This window comes from Schistocerca americana, chromosome 1 (assembly GCF_021461395.2).
Source record: "Schistocerca americana isolate TAMUIC-IGC-003095 chromosome 1, iqSchAmer2.1, whole genome shotgun sequence".
Taxonomy (NCBI): domain Eukaryota; kingdom Metazoa; phylum Arthropoda; class Insecta; order Orthoptera; family Acrididae; genus Schistocerca; species Schistocerca americana.
In genome coordinates, this window is record NC_060119.1 from 307624820 (window position 1) to 307638900 (window position 14081).

At 39.5% G+C, this 14081-nt stretch overlaps 1 pseudogene; it reads right to left on the reverse strand.

Moving 5' to 3' along the window:
- Positions 1-13675: 13675 nt before the first annotated feature.
- LOC124555250 lies at positions 13676-13793 on the reverse strand (annotated as a pseudogene).
- Between the last annotated feature and the right edge of the window lie 288 nt (positions 13794-14081).

The window sequence follows — 14081 nt, forward strand, 5'->3', positions numbered from 1 at the left end:
GATTCATCTCTCTGGCTAGTACCGCTGAACTGAATGGAGGCACCAACATTTTGCTTGTATATCTCTCAAGATGAATAACATTAATTTCATGGTTTGTGTTTGAAAATAAATTTTTTATTGTTAAGTTCAAACTAATATTCTCTTATATTTGTAAAATTGGCGTCCTTTCCTAGGTAAAACAATTTTAAGATTAGTGATTAGTAAAGTTTTGATCTCCTCTTAAATGCAGAGTGCCTTTCTATAAGACGCAGGTTGCTAGGTAGTCTGTTTCAGAGTGAAATGGGTGAATTACAAAAAATGGTTCAAATGGCTTTGAGCACTACGGGACTTAACTTCTGAGGTCATCAGTCCCCTAGCACTTAGAACTACTTAAACCTAACTAACCTAAGGACATCACACACACCCATGCCCGAGGTAGGATTCGAACCTGCGACCGTAGCGGTTGCGGTGCTCCAGACTGTAGCCCCTAGAACCGCTCGGCCACCTCGGCCAGTGGTGAATTACAGAAATATTCAGTGCTATGTATGGGTATAGTCAGGATCCTTGACGTATCAAATCTTGTAACGCAGTAATAGAATGATGATAGAAAATTCGAGAAGAGGAATGGGGAGAAGAGATAATTCACGTTCTATCTGTATATTTTACATTTTCATGGATAGTTCGAAATCTCCTACTCCATATCCATTACAGAAAGTACGTTTTGCATTTACACTATTAAGAAAAAATTGCCATAATTACTTATGCACTTTGCTTTCGTACTTTGAAACTGTATGACAGAAGAACATTGTACTACATTTGCAGCTTGGAACGATGAGAAAATATAGGCACCGCTCGTTTTGCCACACAGTAACACGTTGCCGCAATTTACAGTGGGTTAGTTTAACGTGACCGAAAAATTGCGTTTACTTTAGTATTTTAAGTGTTTTATAATGCGACTTGGCAGTACACCCATAACGATTTTAATGAGAATGACATCGACCACGAAACCCCACGCACTTATCACGATGAAAAAGACTGCTCTAGTGTACGATAAATATTTATTTCTGAAACAACTAATTTCATGACGTTAGAGCCTCATATTAAGGGTTAATCTGTATATAAACAAGAGAAAACCGTGTATGATCCTGCTTCAATTAAAACGTAGTTGGACTGTGCTCGACACTGTATAGGAAAATTATATTCTTACATTTTATCGGCTGGCCTTTGTGGCCGAGCGGTTCTAGGCGCTTCAGTCCGGAGCGACGCTGCTGCTACGGTCGCAGGTTCGAATCGTGCATTGGGCATGGATGTGTGTGATGTCCTTAGGTTAGGTAGGTTTAAGTAATTCTATGTATAGGGGACTGATGACCTCAGATGTTAAGTCCCATAGAGCTCAAAGCCATTTGAACAATTTTGAACATTTTTTCATAACTTAGTTAAAGTGAGTGACAACCAGTGCTACATTTTAAACGAAAAGGGATATTTATATGTTTTGCTCTTGTTTATACACAGATGTAGCCCTGAAGATGTGGCTCTGGCGCCATGTTTATCATACAGGCGAAGCAGTCTCTTTCGTTTTCATACAACAGCTTTGGATGCCCACAATATAAAGTTTTCTGCTACGAATTTATGTCAGTAACAATATCGGATTATAATTAAGAGCAGAAGTGCCAGCTCTGAATGGAAGCCGAAACACCTGATGTCTTGAGAATTAGAAGGAAAGGGACGGATAGGAAAAGAGAACAACGTGAGGTGGGTACTTCCTGCGAGTGGCTATCACTGTGATAACTGTCCTCAGGAAAACGCAGTTAAGTGGAGCTGGTGGATGTTCCAGCCGGCGTAGAGAATCATCGGAGCGTTCACAGGATGACAGGTAACCGGGATAACAAGCTTACTGTTGCTTGTGAATTTTTCTGCCATTGCGAAAATCTCACTCTCGGTAGAATCTATGGCCCTAGGATAGTATCTTCATAGTTTTTCAGAGGAGAAGAGACTGTTGTTAACAAACCAAAGACACGGAGTCAAGTATTACGATAGTGGAAGCAGGTGTTGCTCAAGGAAGGGGGAAATGTATTGAGAGAGAACAAAGGCACTGGAGGATTGGTGATGAGTATAGGTTTGGGTAGTGAGTGGCCTTCTGATTGACAAAGGTGAAATGGTAAAGTATTTAATCCATCTTGGGTATTAATAACCGCTTCAGCTGTATTTAGTCGTTTATTTTTGGGTCACTACCGCTTTTGTGGCACTAAAGGCTTTTGCGCTCTAATGTCTTAGTCATATGTTCACCTGAAGATGTGGCTTTTAGTGATCCATTAACAAAGGACTAAATACAGTTGAAGCGATTGTTAATATGCAAGATGAGTACTCATAGCTACGGTTATTCTGCCTACAAGGTAGTCTGTTTCCTCCATATTATTCTAGTGTGTCTGAGTGGGAAATATTGAGGTTACGAAACTGATTCTTATTCTGCGACTATGGATTGATGTCAGCTGTCTGCGACACGTGAAAATGTGTGCCGCACGGGGACTCGAACCAGGATTTCCCACCTATCGCGACCGATCGCTTTAACCACTTCGGGTATCCGAGCACGGATGTAGAATCAATCCAAATTTCCATATGTCAAGTAGTCACAGTCCTTATGATCGCATAATTTGTGACTCCCGCTCAGGGAGACAAATATTATACCGTCATTTTAGCCCGTCAATACATGAATACATCACTGGCATGCATGCCTGCCTGAAGAACATTGTATTTTGAAGATACAGACACTGTATAAACACGGATATTGTGCATGTCTGAAGGAAATTGTACTGTGAAGATACGGTCACTATATGAACACAGAAATTACAACCATCAATGAATTATTTAGGTATTCAAGAGTAGGGAGAGATGTAACAAGGGAAAACTCAATAGGTACGTTTTCGACGGCAGACTGAAGAGGGTCAAATTGCAACTGAAATAGCTTCCAAGGTTGGATAGGTGACCATAGGAAAGGTCATTGCTACATTATCAGTAGTATTAAAGTTACTAAAGCTTATTTTGGAGCTCTATTTATATCCATGTGTATCGTTGGCACCAGTTAGTATATGCTTTTAGATTCCTAAATGTGTTTTTATTTATTTTATGTTCGCCAAGATTGTTTGTTGATATTATGCTTTATTTTTCCTACCCAACGAACGAGCTGCTGATGTTTGGGAAATTTAGAGGGCTTAAGTATAGTAGGTACATATCCATTGTCTGAAACTGGTGACAGTAACATATATTGCTCGCGATACAGAGAGAGGCAAAGAGCCATTGGATGATTTACTGAGACCAGTGAGTTTTGTCCCAAACATAGATGATATTGTTTGGAAAGAATACAAGAAGGGCAAGGAAAGGCATGCTACACAATATCTTGATTGAAGTCTTCTGAAATACCATGGTAAAATATCGACGTAGCCTAAAATGATTCTGTGGGTGAAGCACAGCCCGTCCGGATAGCCAAGCACGATGCCGGCACGGTAACTCAGCGAATTCCGTCAGAGGGTTAGCTGTCCTCTGTAGTAAAAAAAACTGAGTGAATAGATCGAAGATGAATTGAACGGGTGTCATGGGACGTTTACCCCGAACAAATGCAACGAGCGGTAACGAACAAAATGATATCAGCAACAAAAGAAAAACACGGTAGCTCGCTCGTTTCCGTGACACAGAGTCACGCTGTCACGGATCGAGTCTGCCTAGCTGATTAACGACGGGGCCTGCTGACTTTCCAGACCGCATGTGATTTTTAGGTGACTTTCCACATTCAGCTAGGTAAATATTGGGCTGACGCCCACGTCCCGCCTCAAATATAATACGCAAATACTTAGAAAACGTAATCATAGTTGGAGGTGATATCTACACTAGACACAGACCGATGGAGTACACATATTCCTTCCTTTGGGGAGTGGTGGCGTCGGGAAATGCATGCGACTCCCAGATTCCACAAACACTGTGTGTATAACAATGCAGATCCCGTAGAAAAACGAGAACAGCAAAAAGCAAAAGAAGAAGAAAGCTGGAGCGTACTTCTTCAGTAGGTTTTCGGGTTTCATTATGTGTGTTCAAATGCTATTATCACAATCTAGTGCATGTATTTGATTAAATACTACTTTATTAAAATTTAATTTGAACATCTCATTTTTATCAAATACATCAGTAACAAAAACAGACACGGGTGAGAGAATATGATAACTGAAGCAGAAACGTAACGATAAACACTGTAGCGTGAAATAATAAAAAATAAAAGCTCTTTACTCTGATGTGGTTTGTTACCACTGTCGCTATAGCATGACAAATATTTGGTGGCTATTGTCTTTGCTTTAAACACGTTGTAGATTAAAAATGCAAATCGTAACTTTAATGACTTCACTTTTAAATAAACTTTGAGAAAAATTACTTTCAGTATTGCTATTAAATGTTCTTGCGGAGCTGTGTGACTATTGTGTAACATGCAATCGGTTTTCTCTTATCAGGGGCTACAAAATCCTTTGAAACATAAGCTCTGCTATTTATCTTACGTATGTGATTCGATGTTTATATACAGGGTGTATCATAATTAATGGCGTGAACGCAAAAAGTTGAAAGTACACGATACTAGAAGCAAAAAAGTGTCAATAAACATAGGGTCGAAAATGCATACCTAAGAGCTACGAGCAATTTTTTATCTTCGATACTGTGAAACCAATCTCTTCTACTGCAAGCTCTTTGCTTTACATATTTTGGGAACTGCTAGTATGGACCAAAAAAAGAAAAAGGTCTAGTAAACATGTGCTCTAAAATGCATTCCTTAAGCGCTATGAGCATTTGTTCATCTCTGCTACTTTGAAACACAACTCTTCTAATGATTAAGTGCTCGTAACTTTTAATCCTTCTAATAGCGAGTATTTTTTGTTACACTGAGTACCATTGGGGTCTTTAGTGACCCCAACGGAATTCATTTCTTAATAAGGACAGTTTTAATAATGGTAGAATAAAATCACATTTCCACAATCTAAAACACGATGTCAGTGACATTACATTAAATTAAAATGCATGTTTTTTTAAATTATTTATTTCCGTAAAATTTACAAACGATTCTCATGACACTACAAACAATTTTGATTAAATTTAGAATTGATATTTATGACTCATTACACTTACATAAATAAATTTCAGAGTGGTTTTTACACACAGAACATCCACATTTTGAACATTTATCGGTGAATTTTCTATCCTCAGACCTTTTACAAAACGGACACCTTCCTCTTTTTTTTTGTCTGTACTGTTGATAGAAATACTGGGGAAATAATTTTGTCTGGCTTTCTTCCGACGAGCTGCTTTCCGAATTCTATGAGAAATGCCCGTCTCTTGTAGTTGATCCTTTCTGCCAAGTCTGGGGTAAGATGTAGCCATGTGATAAATGCTTTCAGTGCACTGATATCAATCATGTTGTAAAATAATACCATGGGCCACCTTCTGCTCATCCTCTTTGTAGTGTACGTTCCAACCAGCTTGTCCGTGGTATCTACTCCTGATTTTGTTTCATTATAATTCACAATCATTACTGGCTTGCGTTCTTCACACTCTACCTTCCTTGAATGCATTGTACTGAGCAAAGTTACAACTTTTCCCTTTTTCGGACGATATGAAACAGTTGAAGCATGCTCTTGGAATCCAAAAATAGATGAATATTTGACTCGACCTTTGGTCTGAGTGAAAGCTTGTGGTAGTTCTCCTTTATTTTTTCTAATTGTTCCTAAGAGTGTGAGATTTATTTTTCAGAAGTTCTCTCACCAAACTAAGGCTAGTGAAAACATTTTCTGTTGTTACATTTCAGCCACTGTTTTCTCAGCCTTTCACGATATCTAAAGCAACTCTCTTGCCTTGACCAACTTCACGAGATTCATTTTCATGTCGACCAGGGTAAACTTGGAGATTGGGAACGAAAGATGTTACACTATCACACACAGACCATAATTTGAACCCATATTTTCCTGGTTTTGAAGGAATATATTGCCCAAACGGACATCTACCACGAAATGACACAAGTTGTTAAGTTGCTGTGAGGAACATATGCTTCTTGAAATGTGTGTACCCACATTTCAAATATTTCTCTAATGGGAGCCAGCTTGTCAGGAGCACGGTTGAGACCTCTCACATCTGCGTCATCAAATCGGATGCACCTTGAAATTTGCGTAAAGCGATTTCTAGCCATTGCTTCACTAAAATGGGTCTACCATCCTCTTTGTTCCACAGATGTTTAACTGCTTCATTATGGGCCTTGTAAGCACCTGCTAGAATCGAGACACCGATAAAGCACTTCAGTTTAATGGCATCTACTGGTTTCCATTTACTACCGTAAAGAAAACTACCCTCTTTCTTAGTCCACTTTAGAATTACATCAACAGTTTCTCCTAGGAAACAACTGAAAAGCTGATTCTATGGAGTCTACATTTTCCACTGCGAATTTTGATGGACCTGGCTTTACTCGCATTATGTTCCATTTCTCTTCGCTTACACGAGCTCTTCTCAACTCGTGTTTATGCAACAATTCTTCTTTGTTTTTAGATCTACACAAAATAAAAAAATAAAAGATACAAAGGGTATATCTTGGCGCTAGACCCTAACGCACATTTACAAAAATACAGTGTGTACTTACATTTAACAGTCAGAAATATGTGTAACTTCCTGTTCAGGCTGGACATCAGCGCTGTCCAGATCTTCTTCTGAACTTCCGCCTCAATGAGGAATATTCTCTTCTAAAACGTCAATTTCTCCATCACTGCATGAGACATCAGAAACTATATCGCTGATATCACTATTTGATTCTCCAGATAGAGGATTATCCTGCAGTAATATTTCAAGCACTTCGTCTTCGGAAAGGTGACGAGACATTTTACACTAGATGCAACACACACAATAGTAGTCTCCACTTGTATGGAACAAATAACTGTCGGCTTATAAAGTATTGGCAACAATCACACGTTACAACAGCATTTACAGGAATAAAACAAAGTAAATAGAGCAAAAGTCACGGATTCAATGCGGCATTATTGGGTAATAATACCGCAAGAGAGATATGGGGTCGCATTTAGCCCCAATGGTATTCAGTGGTTCTCTCTTGATTTTCTGCAAAACTCAATATTTTCAAAAAGTTATATTAATATATTAAGAACCCATTAGTTAATTCAGGAAAAGTCTGAATTTTTCATAAATTTTAGGAATAGGAAGTAAGGTATATTTTACATAAAATTACGGCCTGGGGTCATTATAGACCCCACACTATTAGGAGGGTTAAGGTATGCGTTTTAGAGCACATGTTTGCTGGGCATTTTTTTCTTATTTTGGTCCATATTACCACTTCCCAAAATATGGAAAGCAAAGAACTTGCAGTAGAAGAGATTTTTATATTAGTATCGAAGATGAAAAATTGCTCATAGATCTTAAGGTATACATTTTCGACCCTACGTTTACTGAGACTTTCTTGCTTCTAGTCTCGTGTACTTTTAACTGTATACGTTTACGCCATTAATTATGATACGCCCTGTATATCTAGACAAGAAATATCTTATTCAGTTAAGCTCATTGAATATCATTTACTTAATGTAAAATCTCTCCGTTCTAGCTGCTATTAGGTAACGTACTCGACGTATACAATCCGGTACGAGTGAAAGTTGAAGCAAAATTTGAAATTTCCTACGGCTATTATTCAGTATTTCATTAGATGTCAAGAATTTATCGCTTCTTTTTAGCAAAGCATAGCGCTCTGGGCAGTATCTAACGAAATTAATAGTATGCTCCGTAAAGGCGGCTAGTTGTACCTTTGCATGTTACCACTGGCATAGGTTCCCTCTCCACACGTCACAGCTGTCTTATATCATATAGACTTAACACTGTCCATATTTTACTCATCTCTGTCCATCTCTTTTTCTTTCGTTCCATCTGCTCATATGCTATTGTTTCTCGCCTTTCCCCGAACCAACTTACTTCTTCTCCGGAACTGGTTCCTTCTAAACAATTGTCATATATTTGTCTTAGATGTCATTGTTCACATTCGACCTTAACATAATGAGGTAATTATTTTCAAATTTACTATTATTACTATTATTATGTAATGTGCATATTTTATTGTTTACTCTCTAAGTATATCTGGATAGATGTAAGAGTGGTCCTGAGGACCCTAATTTTAGCAGATGAAATAAATGCACAAGTAAATAAATATAGTGCCAAAATGACTGAGCCTTATGTGTGAAACTAAATAAACCACGTTTTCTTGTCATTGTTAAGTAAAATCATCCAGCATCTGCTTGTGATATTAACTTTCCAATTTGTCGTATTATTTTTTTCAGTATTATTTGAGTCAAATGTATACTTTTGTGTGTTGCAATAAAATACGTCTTTGAATGCCACACTAGTAATACATTAAAGTGAAGACGCTGAGGCATATACCAAAGAGTGGCCAAGTCAGACATAATATAATAACCTGTTTTCACAAGACAGAGAGGTCTATTCGTTTATATATTTCATGGGTAGCAAAGAAACTGATTATAAAATGACCACTACACTAAGAAAGAAGAAAATAGCAACTTTACATTCAAAAACAGAAATGATAATATCCAAATCAACTAGTGCAGTCTTATTAACACAAGCGATTCTGAAAAACGAAATTATGAAATTTTAGTAAAAATATAATAATTCAGAAAACAGTTAATTTACTATGCGCTCGTCATAAATGAAATTAGTATTGCACTAAAACATGAAAAACAAATAGTAGTCAAGATTGTGACAGATCTATAACGTGTTACAGTTAATATGAATCGTGTGCACCTACCGTAGGTCATGAAGTTGCTGTTTTTAATTTAAAAATAATTTAATTTAAGGCATGTTTAGCATACCAGCATTAAATAACGCATATCAAACGTTTTTAGCCGGCTGCTAACTTTCCTCATGGCGAATTTAAATTCAATATGCCTATCAGCCAGGTTTGTTTTTGCTGCGATCCATACGTTCTGCCCCTAATTGTTCGAGTCTGCGATGCCTGTATAAAAATTCAGCACTGTGATTACGTAAGAGGCAGCCGACGCCTTTCTTATTGGTATTTCTTATTGTGTGTTTTTGCAAGTTTGCTAGTGCGTCAAAGTTCGTAGTATATCGCCAACTGTAAACTGTGTTTGTGTGTCTTAGAAGTTCTGGCAGCACTATTTTCGTTTAATTGTTCCTTCAAACATCATTGTGTATTTACGATTTGAAAGGTGTATTTTTGCGAGTTTTCGGGCGCTGGAGAATGTAACGTATTTCATAGTTAATTGTGCGCTAAAACAGGACATTCTGCAATCTTCAGCAGCGATATCTCTTCAAAAGAATCGTTTCTGCTTGTTTCAGTGTAAGTAATTTTGTAATTAGTGTAATATTCTCACTTGTCTTTGCTTACTAAACAGTTTCTTCCAGGCCAGTGTTGAAAATTTTACGACTGTGGCGTAAATTTAGCTCTGTGGTATAATGTTGTGTTTTACGCGCACTATAATTGTCAATTAACATTTCATTAGTTTTCTCTTTCAACATTAATGTCTATTATCGATATATGTCATTCACTGGCACTGTTTTTAAGACTGTTACAAATGTGCGTCAGCTTGAAAACAGAAACACATCGATTCCTGGGATGTTGTAGTTTCAGACCTTAAAGGGAAGTTACAATCCTTGTTGCGGAACAAAATCAGTGAGTCTAATTTAATTGTCCAATGTTCAGATAAACATTACTTCATTTCGAATTGCCGAGGGCTATGTACAAGAAATACCAAAGGTCCCTCAAGTACTATCCCCTGTGGTAAACACGGGAAGTGTGAAATCTCTCCTTACTGTAAGTGTCGTGTCGCTGATAGGTACAGAAAACTTGTCAGGACTACGGAACGGAATTAAATGTATACTATGTGATTAAAAGTATCCGGACACCCACAAAAACATACGTTTTTCATATTAAGTGCATTGTGCTGCCACCTACTGCTAGGTACTCCACATCAGCGACCTCAGTAGCCATTAGACACTGTGAGAGAGCAGAATGGGCCGCTCCGCGGAACTCACGGACTTCGAAAGTGGTCAGGTGATGGGGTGTCACTTGCGTCATACGTCTGCACGCGACATTTCCACACTCCTAAAAATCTCTAGGTCCATTATTTCCGATGTGATAGTGAAGTGGAAACGTGAAGGAACACGTACAGCACAGAAGCGTACAGGCCGACCTCGTCTGTTGACTGACAGAGACAGCTGACAGTTGAAGAGGGTCTTAATGTGTAATAGGCAGACATCTATCCAGCCAATTAAACAAGAATTCCAAACTGCATCAGGATCCACAGCAAGTACTATGACAGTTAGGCGGAAGGTGAGAAATCTTGGATTTCATGGTCGAGCGGCTGCTCATAAGCCACACATCACGCCGGTAAATGCCAAACAACACCTCGCTCGGTATAAGGAGCGTAAACATTGGACGATTGAGCTGTGGAAAATCGTTGTGTGGAGTGACGAATCACGGTACAGACTGTGGCGATCCGATGGCAGGGTGTGACTATGGCGAATGTCCGGTGAACGTCATCTGCCACCGTGTGTAGTGCCAACAGTAAAATTCGAAGGCAGTGGTGTTATGGTGTGGTCGTGTTTTTCATGGAGGGGACTTGACCCCTTGTTGTTTTGCGTGGTACTATCACAGCGCAGGCCTACATTGATGTTTTAAGCACCTTCTTGCTTCCCACTGTTGAAGAGCAATTCGGGAATGGTGATTGCATCTTTCAACACTGTCGAGCACCTGTTCATAAGGCACGGCCTGTGGAGGAGTGGTTACACGACAATAACATCCCGGTAATGGAGTTGCTTGCACAGAGTCCTGACGTGAATCCTATAGAACTCATCTGGGATGTTTTGGAACGCCGACTTCGTGCCAGGCCTCACCGACCGACATCGATACCTCTCCTCAGTGCAGCACTCCGTGAAGAATGAGCTTCCATTCCCAAAGAATGAACTGAGTGAACGTATGCCTGCCAGAGTGGAAGCTGTCATGAAGGCTAAAGATGGGCCAACACCATATTGAATTCCAGCATTACCGATAGACGGCACCACGAACTTTTAAGTCATTTTCAGCCAGGTGTCCGGATACTTTTGATCACGTAGTGTATCGGCTTAACCAACAAGTTTGAGGGGCTGTCTTCCATTCAAACTGAAACTGAGTGACTCAGCATCCGTTGGGAAGCATAATGTGTCCGCTGTCACAGCGAAGTAAGCGCAATAGGGTAGCGCTCTGAAAATCGTTGGCAGCTCGAGCCTGCTGCGAACAGATGTACCATGTAGGGAAGTGGCAAAGAGGGATGGCCAGCATCACTTTATGCGCTCTGTGTAATGCCCCAATATGCTGAAGAGGCTGCTGCAGCTGCCATTGGTAGAACCAACCGCAGGTTGTAGCGCACATTGGAACGAACTGTACTGTCGTCTGGGCTCGGAGATGATACGATTTATTCCAGCATCTTGCTCATGACATTCGAACGAAACTCTCAGTCTGCAGCATTTTCCACGTAACTGATGTCGGTAGAAGACCTGAGACTTTGAATGTCACTATCTGACTTCTGGCAAAGGTTTGCGAAAGGTAGGATCCCTATAGATTAGCCACAGGTGCAACAGGCATATGAATCTGATGCTCAAGTATTTGACTGTGTACAGATGGCAAACAAAGCTTTAATTTTTTTTTATTTTTAATTTCAGGTACTCTCCCTCTAATCTAGATGATGATATAGGAGAACCTGGAGCATTTGTGTAATACCCATAGAAATGTTCCCCCAATAGGAAACAATTAATCTTAATTATCAACAGCCTAAAAATTCTCAATAGGCTCCCAGAGATTGAATTTACGCTAAAAATAATGAAACTCGTAAGATACTAGGCAGAGAGTACTGGCTAAAACCCGAAATTGACAGCGGTGAGATTTTTGAGATGATTCGATGAGACTATCGTAAGGATTTGTCGCAGCAGACAACTCAAACTCACACAGTGTGGACAAGGCTCCGCATCAAGGGAGGGCATAAACTCATAATTGGATTCTATCGGCCATAAGACTCATCCCAGATATAAATGAAAACTTAAACCTCAATCATAATGTTACTGCTAGAGGAATCTTAAATCATCCAGTAGTTAACTAGTAGTTTTGTAAAGAATTTGGAGTGATATGACAGCCTTCAAAATAATACGAAAGGCTTTATACGAAAATTTCGTAGAACAAGTAGTCCAGAAACGCACGTACAATGGAAAAATATTAGACTTAATGACAGGAAATAGCTGTAGTGGACTGCAGATTCAAGAGTGCTAGGAACTGTTACCGGAAGTCCCAACAGGACTACTTTAGGAACGCTGTTTCTCTCAAGAAACTAATTTGATAAACTGTTGCTGCAAGTTCCGAGTGACTGCATGAGAAATTTTTATTGGGATCCACGTCAAGAATTGAATTTTTCATTTGATTAACACTTGGTTACTTATTATCTTTGGAAACTGCACAAGAAAGATAATTACGTCGATTTACATCACTTTATTGCTTGTTCGACTGTGCGGTTGGGTCCATAAGGGGTGACATTCGGAAACTATCTCCATGACGGGTGAACATCACTCCCTGACTGTGTTTGCTGTCTTGGTGGTATTACTATCAGCGACGTTATTAATTTTAATTCACGAGTGCTATTTCCATAATGAGTAAAGACATATCACTTTCTCCTTGCGCGAATGCTTCAATAATGCTGAAGAAGTCAGTGAAATGTATAATCTTCATGCAATTCACTGAAGAGTGGAGGAAGTCGTTATGATGCTCCTATATTTCTTTTAAGTTTAAGCACGGCATTTATCAACTACATTCGTTTCTAATGGCTATTCTCTAGCTTACCTACGGTTTTCCGTGAAATGAACGCACTGTGAACAAAGATCTTGCATTTTTGGTGCTTCGTAAAGGTAACTATATTATTACTCGAAGCAATAAATGAAATGAAATGTAATTTATTTCTTTTTTATACATAGACATGAAATGGTACGTTACTAATATCAAAGGCTAAATAACTCTGAAATCATCCTCTTTTCCTCTCTCTCTGTTAGTCAGCATCGCCTCCCTATTACAGGTTACGCAAAATCACCTGTTCATGCAGTCATCGCTTTTTGGATGACTAACAAGGTTTTTGACCCTGGATAGACACTCTGTAATGACTTTAGACGTTTTGTTACTGTGTTCATTACTGAGACAGTCACTTCTGTGCAAACATCTGTAGCAGTCTCAATGAATTCACGCCTAGATGTCGTTACTCTATCTTGTCTTGTTCAGCCCATAATTTAATCTCAGGAAATTCAATGAAACTGACACTGATTTTGTTTCTAATGTCTCGCGCTCGAAAACCATATCTCAGTGATGGAAATGTCACTGTGTTGTACAAGCCTTCTTAGAGGCTAGAGAGACCAAGTGAGCATGAGGCTTTTAAACCACCTGTTTAGCACTCCGTCTTCAGGCCACGAGTGGCCTACCGGGACCATCCGACCGCCATGTCATCCTCAGTGCAGGATGCGGATAGGAGGGGGTCAGCACACCGCTCTCCCGGTCATTGTGATGGTATTCGTGACCGAAGCCGCTACTATTCGCTCGAGTAGCTCCTCAATTGGCACCACGAGGCTGATGCACCCCGAAATACGACAACAGCGCATGGCGGCCTGGATGGTCACCCATCCAAGTGCCGGCCACGTCCGACAGCGCTTAACTTCGGTGATCTCACGGGAACCGGTGTAACCACTGCGGCAAGGCCGTTGCACCTTAAACCACCTGTTTATCGCAAGTAAACTTTTTCCTTATGTTAATTACAGTAAAAGGGTAAGTATGTCATGTTAATAATTTATTGTTTGGTAGAAGCTACATGTTAGTAGTACTATATGTTACTGGACTAGTTTCGGACGTTGCCCGTCACCAGCAGTATCCGTACTACACAAAAAGTGTATACTGGGTGATTCAGCTGCCCCTCCCTCTGAGTTTTATGCACCAACAATACCTTGAAATACCGTACTCAACATTTTCATATTCTCTTGCTCCCTACATGGGAACT